Below are 17,516 nucleotides of genomic sequence, written 5' to 3' on the forward strand. Positions count from 1 at the left end.
TTCGTCTTGTACTACAGGCCTACGTACTGAATACGACCTGATAGGCTAAGAGTTAATTTCGAGTACCTAATCCGAGATAAAATAGGAAGTACGAAGTAAAAATCTGAACTATATAGACTAAGTTATAACTGTATGTATGTATATTATGTGCAAGGCGTCCGCCCGAATCCTTTTCCTTCCATGGAATTGTTCGTTGTACTCTTTTTGTTTTTGTTGTTGAAGTCATAGTGTGAAATTTTGAAATATTTAAGCCACGTGTGAATTTGCATAAGATGATCCTGGATTTAGAATGTAAAGTAGTAGTATTTTGGTATTATTTTCTTTCCATGGAATTGCTTGTTGTAATTTTGTTGTTTTTTGTTGTTTTGTTGTTGTTGTAAGCCAGTGTAAATTTTTGAAATACCTAAGGTACGTGTGAATTTGTATAGATGATCCTGGATTTCTAATGTTAAACTAGTAGTATTTCTTGTAATATTTTCTTTCCATGTAATTGCTTGTTGTACTCTTGTTGTAGATGTTGCTGTTGTTGGGTAATTATGCTTTGAATTTATTAAATCACAACTGTAAGTGATCATTGCCACCGGGATATTTCCCAATTGCGATGTATTTGATAATAATAATAATAATAATAGTAATAATAATAATAATAATAATAATAATAATAATAATAATAATAATAATTGTACCGGTTGGTACACCTCTATGCCGCACATTTGAATTTTCCGCCTTAAAATACCTCCCTACTGAAGAAAACCCGGAACTTTAACAACTGAACTAACTCTACTGTTTATCAGAAGATTTCATTGTGTGATTTTGATTTGCTTTTGTTTTTCATTGATCAAGAAGTGTGGACATTCTCTAACAGAGGTCTCTACCAAAAACTATGAATATGCACTCTAGTGTGAAGGAATGAACTTTCTTGAAGAAATTTTGTATTCATAAGTTTTGTCTTTACTAAATTTTGTTCTTTTATTTGAGGGTTGGCAATATTAAGCTTTCTTCCCGCCTGTTTTGAATTTAACCAATCCTAAATTTCTGTAATTAATTTCCCAACAATAAGGTGTTTCTTCATCGCCTTGTGTATAAATTTTTGCTGTCAAGCAATAAAAATTGAGTGGGTGTGTCTACTCATTCCTGAAAGGTCTTGAATTTTCCACGAGGGTATAAAAACTGCTCATTTCTTTGTCTTCGGGCCACTCGAATAACATTTTGCTCAGTGTGTGAATATGTAGCAGGGGGCGGGAAGCGCCTCGTTCTTCAGGCAGCAGCTCTTCAACAAGGTAATGGCCTTTTAACATCTTTATTCCTTGCTAGCTCAGCAGTTTCACTCACGGGGAAGGCTCGAAACCTTTAATATGTAACCTATATCTTTAAATATGTAAGCCTTTTCAATCTTTGTAAATACTCCACTTAACTGGAACTGTAATTCGGGGATAGAGAGTGCTTTACCCTCTCGAGCTCCCCTTCATTTTTGGAAATTGAGGTGAATACGTTTTCGTAACCGTTTTTCTCTTCCTTCTTAATGTGTTAAATTTATTTCGCAGACTAGTCACATCCATAGACTGGGATTAGCCCCTGCATTATCGGCCTTGCTCGACATAGGTTTTAACAAACTTTAGTGTAGGAGTGCAAGTACTCGCCTCCATTCATCCTTGTGTTTGGGCCATTTAATTAACCTTTAATTTGCTATTCAGGCCTCGTAGGTTGGGTACTAGATACCCCCGTGTCCCGGTAATGAAGGGGTTTTCTGCCCTTTGGTTGTGAGCTCAGGCTTTGGGGCTCGTAGCCCAGAATTTGTAAAGTTGCATTGTACCTGATTGTTCTTTGTTATTTCACCTAGTGAGAATTGTTAACCGTTGTTATCTGTTGAAAATATAACCTTTATTTAAATTTTAAATTCATCTTTAAGACTTGTAGTTAGACCCATTCCAGCCCGCGCCTTCTTTCACTTCTGCCTTCCACGGATAACTCCGTAACAATAATAATAATAATAATAATAATAATAATAATAATAATAATAATAATAATAATAATAATAATAATAATAATAATAATAACAAAATAGTCAGTGTCAAGACCTTTGAATCAGGGGTCTCTAGTTCGATTCCTGGCCTGGTCTATTATTTTAACCACTTCTGATTAATTTCTCTGACTCGCGAACTGGGTGTTGTGTTTGTGCCAACACACATCTCATCATCACCGAACATTATCAAATACCACAGAAACACGCAAAGCTGAATACATCCCTCCACATAAAGTTGGCGTCAGGAGAGCCGTAAAAACATGCCGAGTCCACATGGTTGCGGAGAGGGTGGTAAGGCCAATTAGAACCCCTACAATACGCAACACTCTTTTGATAACCGTGGAGCGGGATGCATGATACTTGCTACTCGGTAAACAAGTTTGCATCCTAATCTACCGTATTTACCATGTGATTTTGGCTTTCGCAGATTTCTGCACCCCAGTTTTGAAGAATCTATGTTATATCTTTTTCAAGTCATTTTGCACTTTTAGATAGTTTGGATTAATTGAGAGAATAAATATAATACACTTATTAGTAACGATCGGTATAACTCAACAATGAATTATTGTTGCTGAAAATTGATTTTTATTAAAATGTTTACAACATTCACAAAGCAAAGCCATAGAAGCACAAAGCAGATTTCCCAGTAAGAGAAACAATGACAAAAAACAAGTTTGTAATCAGGCACCGAACGCCGACCTTGTTATCCAACTGTTGATATTTTCGAGAGTGTTTTCCATGTGACGAAAATAACCATAGTGATTTGCTGGAGACATCCGGTGAATGCATCAGTTATACGCCTGTATTTCAAAGTTCGCGTGATTATCTGTGTGGAGAAATACGGGTACTGAGCTGCGGATATAGAATTTGGCGTTTTAGAAGCACATCTTCTATACCGATGAGAAGAAAAGAGTTGATAGTAGCCACGAAGGGGTGCTCTCCGTTTCGGAGATCAAAAGATGTAAAATTTACGGACGGCATCTCTTTTCTTGACCGGGTAGCCTCTGGCACTGATAACTCAACAGCAGAGCAGTCCGAGCCGGAGACTAGCGATGACAACAATTAAATCATAAACATCATAATCATCATGACACATCTATTCACTCTTATCTGAGGGTCGTGACCCAACTGGCTTGGCTGGTTACATCTCTGCTGTAGATTCGCCATCCCGGACGATCTTCGGTTTTCTTCATGGCACATTGCAAAGATAAGCCGCTGATAGATGTCCTATCCATCTCATTGCAGACATTCCCCGTGGTGTACTGCCCTCAACCTTCCCTTCGTTGGTTATCCTCTCCAGATTTCAGCCAGGTCATTTCACGTTGTGTCCGAAGAACTGCAGTATTCTTCGACTCGGTCTCCAGAATAAAAACGTTTTAAAATCTTAAGCTCATGAAGAATGGAAACATTGCGGTAAACGTAGGATTCTACGTTAGAACCACACATCAAAGTGTTCTGTCCAAAGCCTTAACGGCCCAGAACTCACAAGCATATGAGAGAACAGAGAATACAAGGCTTTCATCAAAACGGATCTTTGTATTATTAGTAATTCTCGTGTTCTTCCAGACCTTAAGTAATTTAATCATAAGTACTCGTGCCAGAAAAATCCTTCTTTTTATATATTTCTCGGAACTTCCCATATCAGTGAGAATTTACCCATGGTATGCGATGTAGTGCACTCCTTCAAACGACCTGAGAGCTCGACTCGTGCTGCTCTATCAATCACCATTAGTTTGGACTTACTGAGGTTGAGCTCCAGTCCAAAGTCAAGACTCACTTTGCTCACTCTTGTTAACATACTTGATAGCACTTTCTCACTGCTAGCAAACAGGATTTTTATAATCCCCTTAACGTGACAATTCCACACTGTACGCAAAATTGAGATAAAAGCTGAGGTGTTCTTACACGTTTCATGTTACCGAGCATGCGAGAGTGCCAATGATACTTTTGAGTTTTTGATCAAATGAAAAACGTATTAAATACCTTGGAGTTAATTTCATTGATGAGATTGTATTTGACGAGGCAACTGTTATTGCTGACTTAACGACAAACATTACGAAGTTATGCACCTTTGCTTTGCTGAAACGGGAACAAAAGTTATCCATCATCATTCTGGATATATGACCCGGTCTTATATACTCTGTTCAATGTGATCTATTAATTAAAATCAAAAATAGCTTTCTAGAAGATGTAGATAATCTGTTAAAAGGCGCAGTCAAAGAAATTCTTGGTCTCCCTCATGACTGTCCAGGTGAAGCGATCTACGCTCCAAAGCATTTCCGAGCCAGGTGGGAAGCTCCTGTACAAAACCTAAATATCTACAACATTCTTATTCGTATTACGGACGATCATTTCACGCAATCATAGAGTTTCGGGCAGAAGAATCAGTACTGGTGAAGTTACATATTGATGATACTAATAATCCATTGACTGGTCTGCGAATTCGTAAAGTACTACAAGAACAATACTTCCGCACAAGGTCACTACGCTCTTTAAGAGTAAAACGCGTTGACGTTTATGAGACTACCCTAAAGCAAACTTATGGATAAGTAACAGGAAAGGACCGTATGAGTGGGCAAATGCCTTCAAAATGTCGGGCAACATCACGGTGGTTCGAGCAGTTCCTGGTAGATGTCCTGGCAACATCCGCTGCCCTCATCCAGACTATGGTGAGAACGAAACTTTCAGTCATGTGTTAGGATACTGCCGCAAAGGAGAGTTGCTCAGGAACACCCGTCGTCACAGAGTGAGAGCAACCTAGGCCTCTGGAAATAAGAGCGTTCAAAGGGAGAGTTTATGAAAAAGTACACTGTATCTCTTCCCCGGGGTCTAACAGAAGAGCAGATATTTGTTGCCATCCACCAGTGGACTCGAAAGCTTTTATTCTTGATCTAACCATCCGGTGCGAAAGACACTTACCGCAGGCCAAGGAAGCTGGCCAGAAAAAAGAAGAGCATTTATGAACCATGAAACCCAAATCTGAGTGAGAGACGTAACATTCACCCAGAAAACTGGTCCCTGATGGTTCTGCTATTTGGAAGCAGAGGCAGTGTACTTAAGCATACGTGGGAAATATTGAAAAAGTTTGGAATTCAGTACAAGACTGTGCAAAAAATTATAGATTCTATGACAATTTCAAATTATCACTTATACTACACCTAAATCATAAATCATCTAGTATTTCCTTTCTGCACAATAATTTTGATTGTTTCTGTTACCGTCGCCTAAATTGTTACAATTCAGGATCCTTGTGGTCACTCACTCTTCGTGAACTGATGTCTTTTGAAAAATATATATGTTTGATCAATTAAGTGTGTTGCAATAATGTGGATTGTTATAACATATAATGTAACGTCCTTTTTCGTCACATAATTAACACCTTGGGCGCCACAGCGGACAACGGTGACTATTTTTGGATTTCCTGTTAGGCCGCGCCGGACATGGTTGTCCACTTACACACGGAAAAGGTGTAAGTATTACAGAGCAACATTTAAAAAAAAAATTGGCGCCCAATGTGTTAACTCGCCCTTTTTTCAAACGGGTCATATTCCAAAAATGTACGAAATATTCACGAATATATACGGCATCACTGCGTAAGAATCCGGGTAAATAAAAATAGGGGCGTGACATCTCTTTCACTCTATATCTTTGTAAGAGGCGATGAAACAAAATTTTACGAAAATTAATTTCTTTAAAGAGTAGACCTATAGCATCGATACGATAAATTAATCTGATGAGTAACATACAGGGGAATAGCCAAAATGAAGCCTTCACACCCAGATCACGGTACAGGTAGTTGACAGTTTCATCCCTGAGTATTCTCGTTAGCGTTAAGCATACAGTAAGAGGACATTGAGATTCTAACAGTGTGACTGATTCCTCCCGCTCATCTGATGTGCTTCAACAGCACGTCACGCGCCGCGACATTCATTTGTCACGCTTTAATTAAAGCAGGCTCTAGGTTTAGCTCTGGAGTTACGACTATTGATTTCAATTAGGTGTGTGTGTGTGTGTATGTCTGCTTATTTGGTGTGAAAGCCCTTGTCAGCCTGCCATAGGAATTATCACAACCGTTAAGCATGCATGATAATACTTTATCACTTTAAATTAAGGCAGTTCCTTCATTTAAAAATAATTTAAAATTCCTTAATTTATTGATATTTAAGGTAACAAGTTGTAATCTACACTACAGTCGTCGTTCATCTGGTTGACGAAGCTCTCTTTGTTCCCATATTCGCTTCCAGATTCTTCATCTCCGCATCTCCAAATCAAATGATAACTTTGCACTATATACATACAGTTTCCGTATATTATTTATTTACAGGTACATGAGGCATTGGATGTCCGAGTCGTAATCAAAGGAAGGAATTCATCATGAAGAGGTGTCAACGTCTTTGGCCTTCCTCTGCTCACATTTCCACAATCTCCCTAATTGCATCAGAGAACTGGAAACATGTAGAGTGCCAGTCATTGGTCGTTCTACATTATTGAATGCTGCACTCTTAAGGCGATCGACGGGTTCGTACGTGCAGCATTCAGAACAAAGATGTTAGGCTGTTTCGGGACAAAATCCTGGCTACAGGACCATTTAATCTTCAGTGGCTGTTCATCGAGGAGAGAAGACCACTGCGAATCTGCCTTGGTAACCAGCAGCAGTTGCAAGAATGAAATTTTCACTAATAACATCCTGCTACGTGGAAATAAATTTCTCCATGTACAAGTGGCTGCTTAGGGGCGACCGGGAGAAATTCATTCATGACGGAGAACAAAGAAAAATATAGGTGGGGTTTGGCTTAAAAATGGCAAGTACTTGTTTAGAACAAATGGTATCTTAAAATTCAACATTGTTACTGATTGTGCTGGGAAAAATATGTTGTACATAAATTGCACGTAAGATGATATTTTCAAATAAAACTAAAATTAGTAATTATTAATTTATCATAAACGCCTAAAATTCCTAAAGTGGAGTTTATAAAGTCCTAAGAGCACCGTAAAATCCAATCCGGTTTATATTCTTTTATTTAAAAATAAAAAAAACATAAACCATACTAATAACGGGAAGTCAAAGTGATAGTGATAGTGCTATAAATTAAATTTAGCAACGAAGTGAATACAACCTGAGAAGAACAATATTAAGGAAAGTCGTTAATTTAAATCGAATTCTCGAATTATTTAGAACTGACAAAAATAAATATAAAATAAAACAAAAATCCAAATAAGGCCAAAATTTAATTAAACTGAAATGGAGTCAAAATGAAAACAAAATAAATAAAAAGCCAACTAAAACCGAATCCAAATTATACAAACTGATACTAACAACGAAGTAAAACGAAAATACAAAGCAAATATAAATACACGTTAATCCAGAAACAAAGCAAAACGAAATGAAATTTAACATAGAAAATGAAGTCAAACCGGGCAAATTATATTACACTTCCAACAGAGAAAAATGAATAAAACGAAAAAAAAAGAGAACGGGACACGATGAAACAAAACAACAATGAAACAACATTTAATTCGACAAAGAAAAATCGAAGTATATCTGAACATATTAGTATTTTTTTATCGAGTATTTACCGTACCGGTATGTTTATAGTACTGTGATATTTAACAGATGCCTAGGTCTTGAATGTGAGACAGTATAATTTTGAACGAGCACTTTACCGCACTCTTCCTATGAAACTGCTCATTCAACAAAGAGTTAATACGCTGGTGACATGATCTAAAAGCATATTACTGACCATCACTAGTTACTCATGTTCCATTAACGGCTTCAGGCAGGTCGTAATGGGATGCAATAGTGAACTTAGAGGTACTTAATCTTCCTATGACAAGGGAGCTTGAGAGGTAGCTGATGATGTAGCTATTAACATTATCGATGACAAACATTTCAGGATTGAATTGAGGATCGTGCATCACTCTAATGCGCTGTTCTGAATTCAAGAGAGACGCACGTGGATCTGAATAACACTCTCTCGTAAGTGAGATTAGTCCATGCAGAAAAAAACTTTCTAGAATCCCAGTGGCTCACATATCCAAAAGCCTGTGATACAACAATAGCACCAGAGACATGCCCAATATTGCTTCCACATACTTGGGTATATTCCTTTCTGTTTTCTTTTATGATCGATCTTTCTTCCAGTAGTATTGGGAAGAGGAGGTGGTTTTTGTGAGGCCCCGGAAGTCTTTCATTTTTCTGCCGTTCATTGAACTAATATTTCTCTGTCAACTTTCTTAACTCTTTTAGCTTTTATAACAATTATTCTCCCCCTTCCATTTATTTTTTCTTTGACTCTTAACTTTCGTTCACTTTCCTTCCTTACCTTTATCTTCAATTTATTCTAGATATTTTCCGTTCCCCTCCTACTCAACCAATTGCTCTCACTCTTACTCTTCCACTGGTTCTTACTCTTTCGCTTTCGCTTTCTCTTTCTCTTTCTCTCTCTCTCTCTCTCTCGCTCTCTCTTTCTTCCTCCCTCTTAATTTATTTTTAAACCTCTTCCACTGACTTTCTTCCCCTCATATTTGACTTCTATTTTCTGTCCCTCCTGGGCACATGCAAAAGCTATTTAACCTACTCGAATTGCTGCCACTGCCTTGATTACATTCTACGACGTCCCGACTACTGCCCTACTGTCTGACACCCGCGCATTCCAAAATTAAACTCATGCCAGTGTTTGCGTTCCAAACGGTCGTCGAAATATTCATCCGGTTTGCTGATAAACGTATTTCCACAATGGTTTCACTCCTGAATCTGCAGTTTATTTAAGCCCACAGCGCTCGAAACCCAGTGCTTCCAGTATCATCTAAGGGAGCTGATTTTCTATCAGGGTTTCTTCTCTTATCCTTTGGAGTACCAATTCCAGACACTACAAGGCAGCTGCTTACCAGAGTTCCGTCAGCTGCCATTTTCAGAGATCCTGCAATACAATATGGGCCAGAACAACCTCTACCCTTATTCTCAATACCAATTAATTACGACAGCTCCATGAGTTACCATGCAGATTTCATTAACCAAGATCACTTGACCAAACGAGCTGGCTAGGCGGAATAGGTTAAGTATCTGTGAGCTTGCATTTGGGAGATTTTGCATTCAAACCCCGTTTTCGGTACCATTAAATATTGTATTCTGTGGTTACCCATTTTCGCTCCAGGAAAATTATGGCGATGTACCTTAATTACCTTAATTAAGGCCAAAGCACAAAAGAGGAAAATCGCGGAATAGGTTAAGTATCTGTGAGCTTGCATTTGGGAGATTTTGCATTCAAACCCCGTTTTCGGTACCATTAAATATTGTATTCTGTGGTTACCAATTTTCGCTCCAGGAAAATTATGGCGATGTACCTTAATTACCTTAATTACCTTAATTAAGGCCAAAGCACAAAAGAGGAAAACCGCTCAGAAGTGACCATAGGCAGTGCATTGTGAATGTGTTCAATAAACTAAGTGAACAAAACCCAGGTTTATTCGTTTATTCAGAAGTTCAAATCTTCGCACTGTTGTCGTATACGATGTGCAGCCCTGTACGTCCGAACACCAGACATTGACAGGGTGGAGGTCGGTACTACACGCTCAGCGAATTACAACTCTCACATCGGTGGACGCGTGGACATACCATGTTTACATGAGGATTAAAGTCTCGTGAAAAGACATATGGCCTCCTCGGTTCCCGATTTAACCCCGTGCGATGTTTATCTCCAGGGAAGATTGAAAGAGAAAGTGCACAAAACAAATCCACACAATTTAGATGAACGTCGAAATAACATTCGCCAAGAAATTGCTGCCTTTTCTCAGAGGGAACTGCAGAGGGTAATGAACAATTTCCTAAGCAGATGCCAGAAATGCTTGAACAAAGAAGGGTGACAGTTTCAAGATCTTCTGGCGTGATATATGTGAGTACTTTTATTTGTTGTTTGTTTGTTTGTTTGTTTGTTTGTTTGTTTGTTTGTTTGTTTGTTTGTTTGTTTGTTTGTTTGTTAGAAATACTGTAGCTTAGGCGACAATGTATTTACTGCGATCTTCCTGTCACGCACGAACCTCCCGTGTGCAGGCTGCGCTGCCGGGCTGCGGAATCGGTTCCGCTTTATGTTGCTCACCCTGTGTACTTCATGAATGTAGACTTTTGTTGCTTAGTCCTTAATAAAGCCGAGCATTGCTGACATGAAATGTTATTTAATAGTGTTGTAACTGGTGACGATTTTTGTCATTATTATCTTAAGGAGTAAAACTGCGTCGCCATCGATCCGTATCGACAAGGAAAGTATGAAGATGACATTAAAAATGAGAAAAATCGTAAATGAGCGATCGCTTGAAGAAAAGGAGAAGAGGGAGTCCTGAAACAAGGACTCCCTTTACATTATATGCTTTAATATCCAGAGTCGGAAGAAAACTAAATATCGAAAACTCATACAACTGATTAACATTACATTGGCCATTGTTGTGATGTGACTTGCCTCTTGAGCTGCCACTCACCTCCGACAGAGGTGCGCTGCGCCCCGAATAAAACAGCTTGCCTGAATATTGGCGCAAAGTAGCTGGGTAACACTGTACATGCTATCTGATTGTCCCGCCAACGACGCGTACTAAAGCTAGTTAATAATTAAAATAACAACTATGACAAAATGAAACAACACAGTACCACAGTGCTAATAGCAAAGAATTAGAGATTAAAAATAGTGATTAAACACTACATATAGAGTGTAAACCATGGCAATATAAATTGAACATTCTTCTTCTTCTGTTCTCTATTATTCTTCTTTCACCGCTATTCCCACACCCTGGCAGGGTAGCGGGTGAGAATTGTGTTGTATAGGAGGACTTCGCTAAGTTCCATGCCCGGATGCCCTTCCTCATGCCAACCATATATGAAGGGTTGCATTCACAATTACACGTGTGTGTGGTATGTGATAGAGTAATGTGTAGAATGAGCATGAAGAGGAGTGTGCAGGGACAAATACAAGAACCCAGTCCCCGAGGCAGAGGGATTAATCGGACGCGATTAAAATATCCCTAGTGGCCCTACTTCGAACACAGGACCCTCCGAACCAAATGCTGATTATTCAGTCAAGGAGCCGATAATAATAATAATAATAATAATAATAATAATAATAATAATAATGTAAATTCGAGTGAAATGCATGCATCTCATTTACCACAAACATCAACCCTTCTGTCAATATTAAATTTCTGTCAGTGCCGGGAATTGAACTCCTGCCTTCAAGGACGGCAGCTATTGACTTTAACTGTTACACTACGGACGTGGGAAAGAGTAATTCTGAAAACAAGACATTTCTGTATAAACCTTACGTGGCAAGCGCAGGGTGATCGAAAACAACATGAACCGGGTATTTAAGCGTTAGAGTGTTGGTCATACTGATATATAATCTATATATATAAAATAAGAGTTTTGTCTGTACATTGCTCAGAATTTGAAAAGAATGGTATTTCTGTATCGGTCATGTCCACAGTAACCAGGAAATGCACTTTTTACTTTTCCGTAATTTCTGTCTGTCTGTCTGTCTGTCTGTCTGTCTGTCTGTCTGTCTGTCTGTCTGTATGTACACGCATCACTAGAAAACAGCCAAAAAGAATTTAATGAAAATCGGTAGACAAAGTCGGGTGGTGAGCCGCTACAATCTAGGCTATAAATAATTTTATTCACGCAGAGTGAAATGGTAGTTTAGGGGAAGGCCTAAAATTCAATTCTCAAATATTTATATTATTAGTGGTCATATCGATAAATACTACATAATTAAAGTGATATAGAATTAAATTTATGATCATTTACGTCTTATGAATTTTTACCGTACCCGCTATGATAACATATTCATGAATTTGGATTTTTGTTGCTAAGTCCATATCAACGCCGAGCCCCGACAAAATGGGTAAACTGAGTTTAATGAAAATCGGTATATAGAGTCGGGGAATAAGAAACTATAAAGCTATAATATAATAATTTCGTGTGGCTATTTCTAGCCTAGTGCAGCCCTTGTAAGGCAGACCCTCCGATGAGGGTGGGCGGCATCTGCCGTGTGTAGGTAACTGCGTGTTATTGTGGTGGAGGATAGTGTTATGTGTGGTGTGTGAGTTGCAGGGATGTTGGGGACAGCACAAACACCCAGTCCCCGGGCCATTGGAATTAACCAATGTAGGTTAAAATCCCCGACCCGGCCGGGAATCGAACCCGGGACCCTCTGAACCGAAGGCCAGTACGCTGACTATTCAGCCAACGAGTCGGACTACTATAAAGCTATAAACAATGTTATTCACCCTGGGTGAAATGGTAGTTTAGGGGAAGGCACCTAAAATTTAATTTTTAAATACCTATGTTCTTGGTCCTATGGAAAAGTACTACATAACAGAAGTAATAGGGAATACAATTTCCGATCATTTATGTTTTATTCAGTTTTACCGTACCGACTATGATAAGAGTGGTATTTCAGAACCGGAAGACAATTAATAATGTGAAGGTCTACAATATCGAAAGCGCGTAACATTGATCAACAATAACATTACACTGGCCGTTGTTTGTTGTAATGTTCTTTGCCTCTTATACTGACATTCAACTCCGATATAATTATGGGATTACTGCTGCGTACCGAGTATAATAGCCTAACTGAATATTGGCGGGAAATAGCTGAGGCGTTAGATAACTTTCTTCTTTAGCATGCCAATCTTCTGGTTCATACATTTTCTGATACTGCTGGTACGTAACACTCTTGTTCATCATAGTGTGCCAGCTATTCGATACCTACTCCGACGCGCTGTTTTGAATGAGCAGTGTGCGCACTTAAGTCAGAGGCTCAGTTAGTAGCCCCATGGCACTAAAGCCCTTGAAGAGCCTTGGCCTACCAAGCGACCGCTGCCCAGCCCGAAGGCCTGCAGATGACGAGGTGTCGTGTGGCCAGCACGACGAATCATCTCGGTCGTTATTCTTGACTTCCTTGATCGGGGCCGCTATCTGACCGTCAGATAGCTCCTCAGTTCTAATCACGTAGGCTGAGTGGACCTCGAATCAGTCCTCAGGTCCAGGTAAAGATCCCTGACCTGGCTGGGAATCGAACCCGGGGCCTCCGGGTAAGAGGCAGGCACGCTACCCCTACATCACGTGGTCGGCCAATAGTAGTATGAACTGGTCTAGAATTACAATTTAGGCCTATTCCAAATTATAGTACCACAATTCACTAAATAACTCAAAATTCAACCCCGAAATGAGCCGTTTCTTAAGAAAAGCTTCTTTCTCTTCACTTTTATTAAATCTACATTAATTTTATTCCAAATTAGCAGCGAAGATGTGGTTTCTTCTCTGGCTTGGAGGAAAAATTGCCTCCACGTCAGATAGTTATTTCCCTCGCCAGTGTAGTGAATTCAGATTTTCCGACTCATCGGGTACTCCCAAGAAACAGATAAGTAAACGGGCATAGTTTTTGCCCTGGGACTATCCACTATTCGAATTCCCCCGCCGAAGAAAAGACGAAGATTGTTCACGGATCACGGATGTCTGCGTTTTGGTCATTCCAGCTCTGTAGCTTTGGACTGTTGGTTCGGCAGCATAGTACTGTTCGTTAAAAGTGAGAAAATGTGTGGTTTTTCATTTGATCGAGTATTTCATATGAAAGCATTGCTTTGAATCGCGCCATTCCAACTGACGTCATTGTAATGACCCATGTTCATTTCAGTTGGGAAAACCACTAAGAGAGTCCTTCTGAGTATCTATAAAGGCAGACTGAGAGTGAGTGTCTGCCATTATAATGAAAACTCCCCAACCTGATTGTGACTGACGGTAGGCAAGCTGGCCTACCATTACAATGAAAATTCCTTAATCCAGTCTTCATATGAGAAAAGAAGTTGGTGACTTCCCCGTCGTGTTTCTGGGCAACGTTAAGAGTTATGTAACTTAATATAATCTTGCTCACGACGTTTACACTACCTAACCTAGAATTCTGTATAAAATTTTGAATTCCGTAGCGAAGCACGGGTACATCAGCTAGTTTTAGAAAATAATTCGATCTCTCGAGCCGTTGTCATTTTATTGGCTGCTTAAGTTTGATCGCTTCGCGAGCGAATTAAAATGGGCTTTGCGAGACGGTTTTGCTAAATATCTTTAGATCAGCTTGAGAGCATCAGTCCAAGGAAAAATTTCGCCACGGAAGGGATTTGAACATGGACCTCCGGAATGACAGCATCATACCATATCAAGTACGCCACGGCTCTCAAGGCGGTCTTAAGACACGTGCATGTTATTTCCGATCACCCTGTATATTCGCAGATTTTAAGAAATATGCTTGCTTACTCACTAATACTTCACTCATCATCAACGTCAGATGGATGAATTTAGCAAGTTATTTCTGCAATATAATATCTTAAATTTCTGACGGGAACGCAAATATTTAATGTTGCTGGGCGGGTATTCTACACCCCACAAGGAGAGATTGTGAGCTGTGATGTGACTTACAGGTACAGTTAGAGAGGAGACAGGTCGTGTATTGTCGTTATGGTAGGAGGAAATGTAATTAAACTTTAAAGGAACGTAATTCAATAAACATGAATTCATAATTCTTTGTAGAAGGTAAAATCATGAAATTACGAAGCTGACGAACACCAGGCAATGACAACATCCTGTAATATGGTGATACGTGCTGCTTAAATATGAATCTAACGCAGATACTTAAACTCCGTTCAAGCATCTTACTGTTCTCTTTTGATATATCCGTAAGTACAGTGTTGCAGTATTCCAGAAGTGGTAAGATTACGGGTTGTATTTGCTGTACTTTAAAATGTCTTGGAAATATAATAAAGAAGCGTTTGGGGGAAAAGGAATGTTTGAATAAATTGGAACTAAACTCGCGGAAAAAGAATACCACAGGAACTAACTCACCCTGTGAATTAGCCTTACGTGACTGTAAGGCATCCTTGCCACCGAGAGAGCTGGCGCGCCTCTGTGAGCTTGCATTCGGGAGATAGTGGGTTCGAACCCCACTGTCGGCAGCCCTGAAGATGGTTTTCCGTGGTTTCCCATTTTCACGCCAAACAAATCCTGACTGCAGCTGTACCTTAGTTAGGGTCACGGCCGCTTCCTTCCTACTCCTCGACCTTTCCTATCCCATTGTCGCCATAAGACCTATATGTGTCGGTGCGACGTAAAGCGACTTGCAAAGCAAACAAATCCTTGCTTTTTAGAGATTCTATGGACTTGCCTATTTTCTACTGTTTCATCTATTCATTGCACTTGTCACACACTGTGAGAGTTCTTTCTCTCATACTTATTCTATTCTTTAATGGGTTCTTATTTCATCATGATAAATATACCGTAAGAAAATTTTCCAACTCTTTGTGTGGTAACAGATTACCGGCAGAAGGATGGCACCCTTGGCTCAAATGTATTGTAACTAAAGCTGTTTCATTATTCATGAACGTAATTTACTGAGCTGTGTACATGAGAAGTGTTCACTTAATATTTATGTTTCAAACTTTCCAACTCGTTATCTTTGGAGAATAATACATCACGTAATGGAAACTATATTTTGATAATGCAGTGTTCCCAACCAACTGTCCATATCTGAATTAATGTGATGAAGATCTATGCTAATGCCATTTTCCGAACGAGAAGGGCTTTAAGGCTGCTATCATCACACCCTGGGGCACACAGCGAGCCGTATCTATTTTCTGTCGTCGACAAGAAACAACTCTGAGAGAGCCCGTATTTTTTGTTCCTCTCAGCTCATTTCCATAAGAATGGCAATTTCTGAGAGTATCCACTTTGGTAGCGAGTCTTACTCTGTTCATTACACACCCATAGGAAATGGGGAAGGGGGTGTAGTAACGGGACATTAGAGTGATAGGATGTATATCAGCTCCTTCAAGGTTCCAATTTCTATAATATCCCGTGTTTATGATGTGAGAATGACTGAAGAATGACTGACGCACAGTAGTCATTATCTCCTCATTGTCAATCTAGAGCAGACATGTGCAGACTTAGCTCGCTAGAACAGCCCACGAGCAGCCACTTGCCAGTGCGCCAGCGATGACATGCGGGCTGGCAACAACAAAAACTCGTGCTTCCTCGCTAAAATCTTGAATTCATCGATTCACAGTCCATCTTGATAGGCTTACTCATTCATCCTGTTTTATCAGATTTGGACTTAAAGATTCCGCCCCCTTTTTAAACAATCCTTGATCACATCTCCAGCTGATGAACTTAATCGTTTTGCCAATAGAAGAGAAATTCGGCAGAAGAGTCATTGTTTATATTTACAATTTCATTGCTCTGAAAGTAAACAGAGTGGCGTAAACTTAACTTACCCATACTTCAAATAATTCTTCTGTGTGGAAATTTCAGGTTTTAGTTTCTTTAATAATAATATTTACGAGCCATCTAGCAATGTGCTAATAATGCGTGACAGAATGACATCGTCGTAGTTACTGCATATTCAGTTCTTAACCATATTTCACTGGTTAATATTATTAGGTATAAATTAATCATAAAACTCTATAACATGTCAAATAATATCTACCTCCTGGTTGATCATTTCCTCCTTTAGTCGCTTTATTAGTGCTAGACGATCTTCACCTTTATGTCGATCGTAATCCTTACTATTATAAGCGATATAATGTCGTTTCAGATTTAATTTCTTCAATTGGTTCAATATTTTACGACAAATTAAACATTTTGTCAAAGCTTGAGCGTACATAAATAAGTACAATACTTCCCATTCATGTCGAAACGATAACGAAGTCGGGAATTTCCACTTTAAACCTTCCGCAGTAAGCTCCATTATGGTGACTGAGATTAGCTACGCGTACAACCTACAGATATACAGTGCACGACATTGCAGCTGACTGTGACGTCACAGCTCTGTGCCAATGCAATGTACCCACTGCCAGTTATCCAGCATTTGCACATCACTGGTCTAGAAGGAGAAATAAAGGAAGCATCGCCTTCAATGGAAGCACAGAAATTGCTGAAAGGCAGTACAACACTCCGTCTTCTGTGCTGAGAAATTACTTCTACTGAAGCGTATTGTTTACTTCAAAATTAAAAGCAGTTTAGATTCATGCTGGGATGGATGAGGACACTACAGACCAAGATGAGCCCTAAATGTGAACCACGGATAGATAAAATCTGAATACGGAAAAAAATTACCAAAAAATCTGGCTGCCTTATACGGGCCATGTAGTTGTAATCTTGAATTTGACAGAAGATGAGTTCAAATCCCACTATCGGTAGCCTTGAAGATAGTTTTCCATGGTTTCCTACTTTCGCACTAAGCAGATATTTGGGCTGTACGGGAGTTGAAGTTATAGCTTCATTTGTCCTATTCATAGCCCTTTTCTATCTTATTATCTAATAAGGGCTCCCTCCCCAGTTGCTGGTTAAATTATCCGTGACAGAGGGGGACATTCTTCTTTTCTCGCATGCATGAATTCAGTTCATCCATACATCCACTTATCCATACACACTGGAATTATATCACCTTATATGCTGGAGTACCTT

The sequence above is a fragment of the Anabrus simplex genome, chromosome 3, assembly GCF_040414725.1.
Source record: "Anabrus simplex isolate iqAnaSimp1 chromosome 3, ASM4041472v1, whole genome shotgun sequence".
In the NCBI taxonomy this organism is placed as follows: Eukaryota; Metazoa; Arthropoda; class Insecta; order Orthoptera; family Tettigoniidae; genus Anabrus; species Anabrus simplex.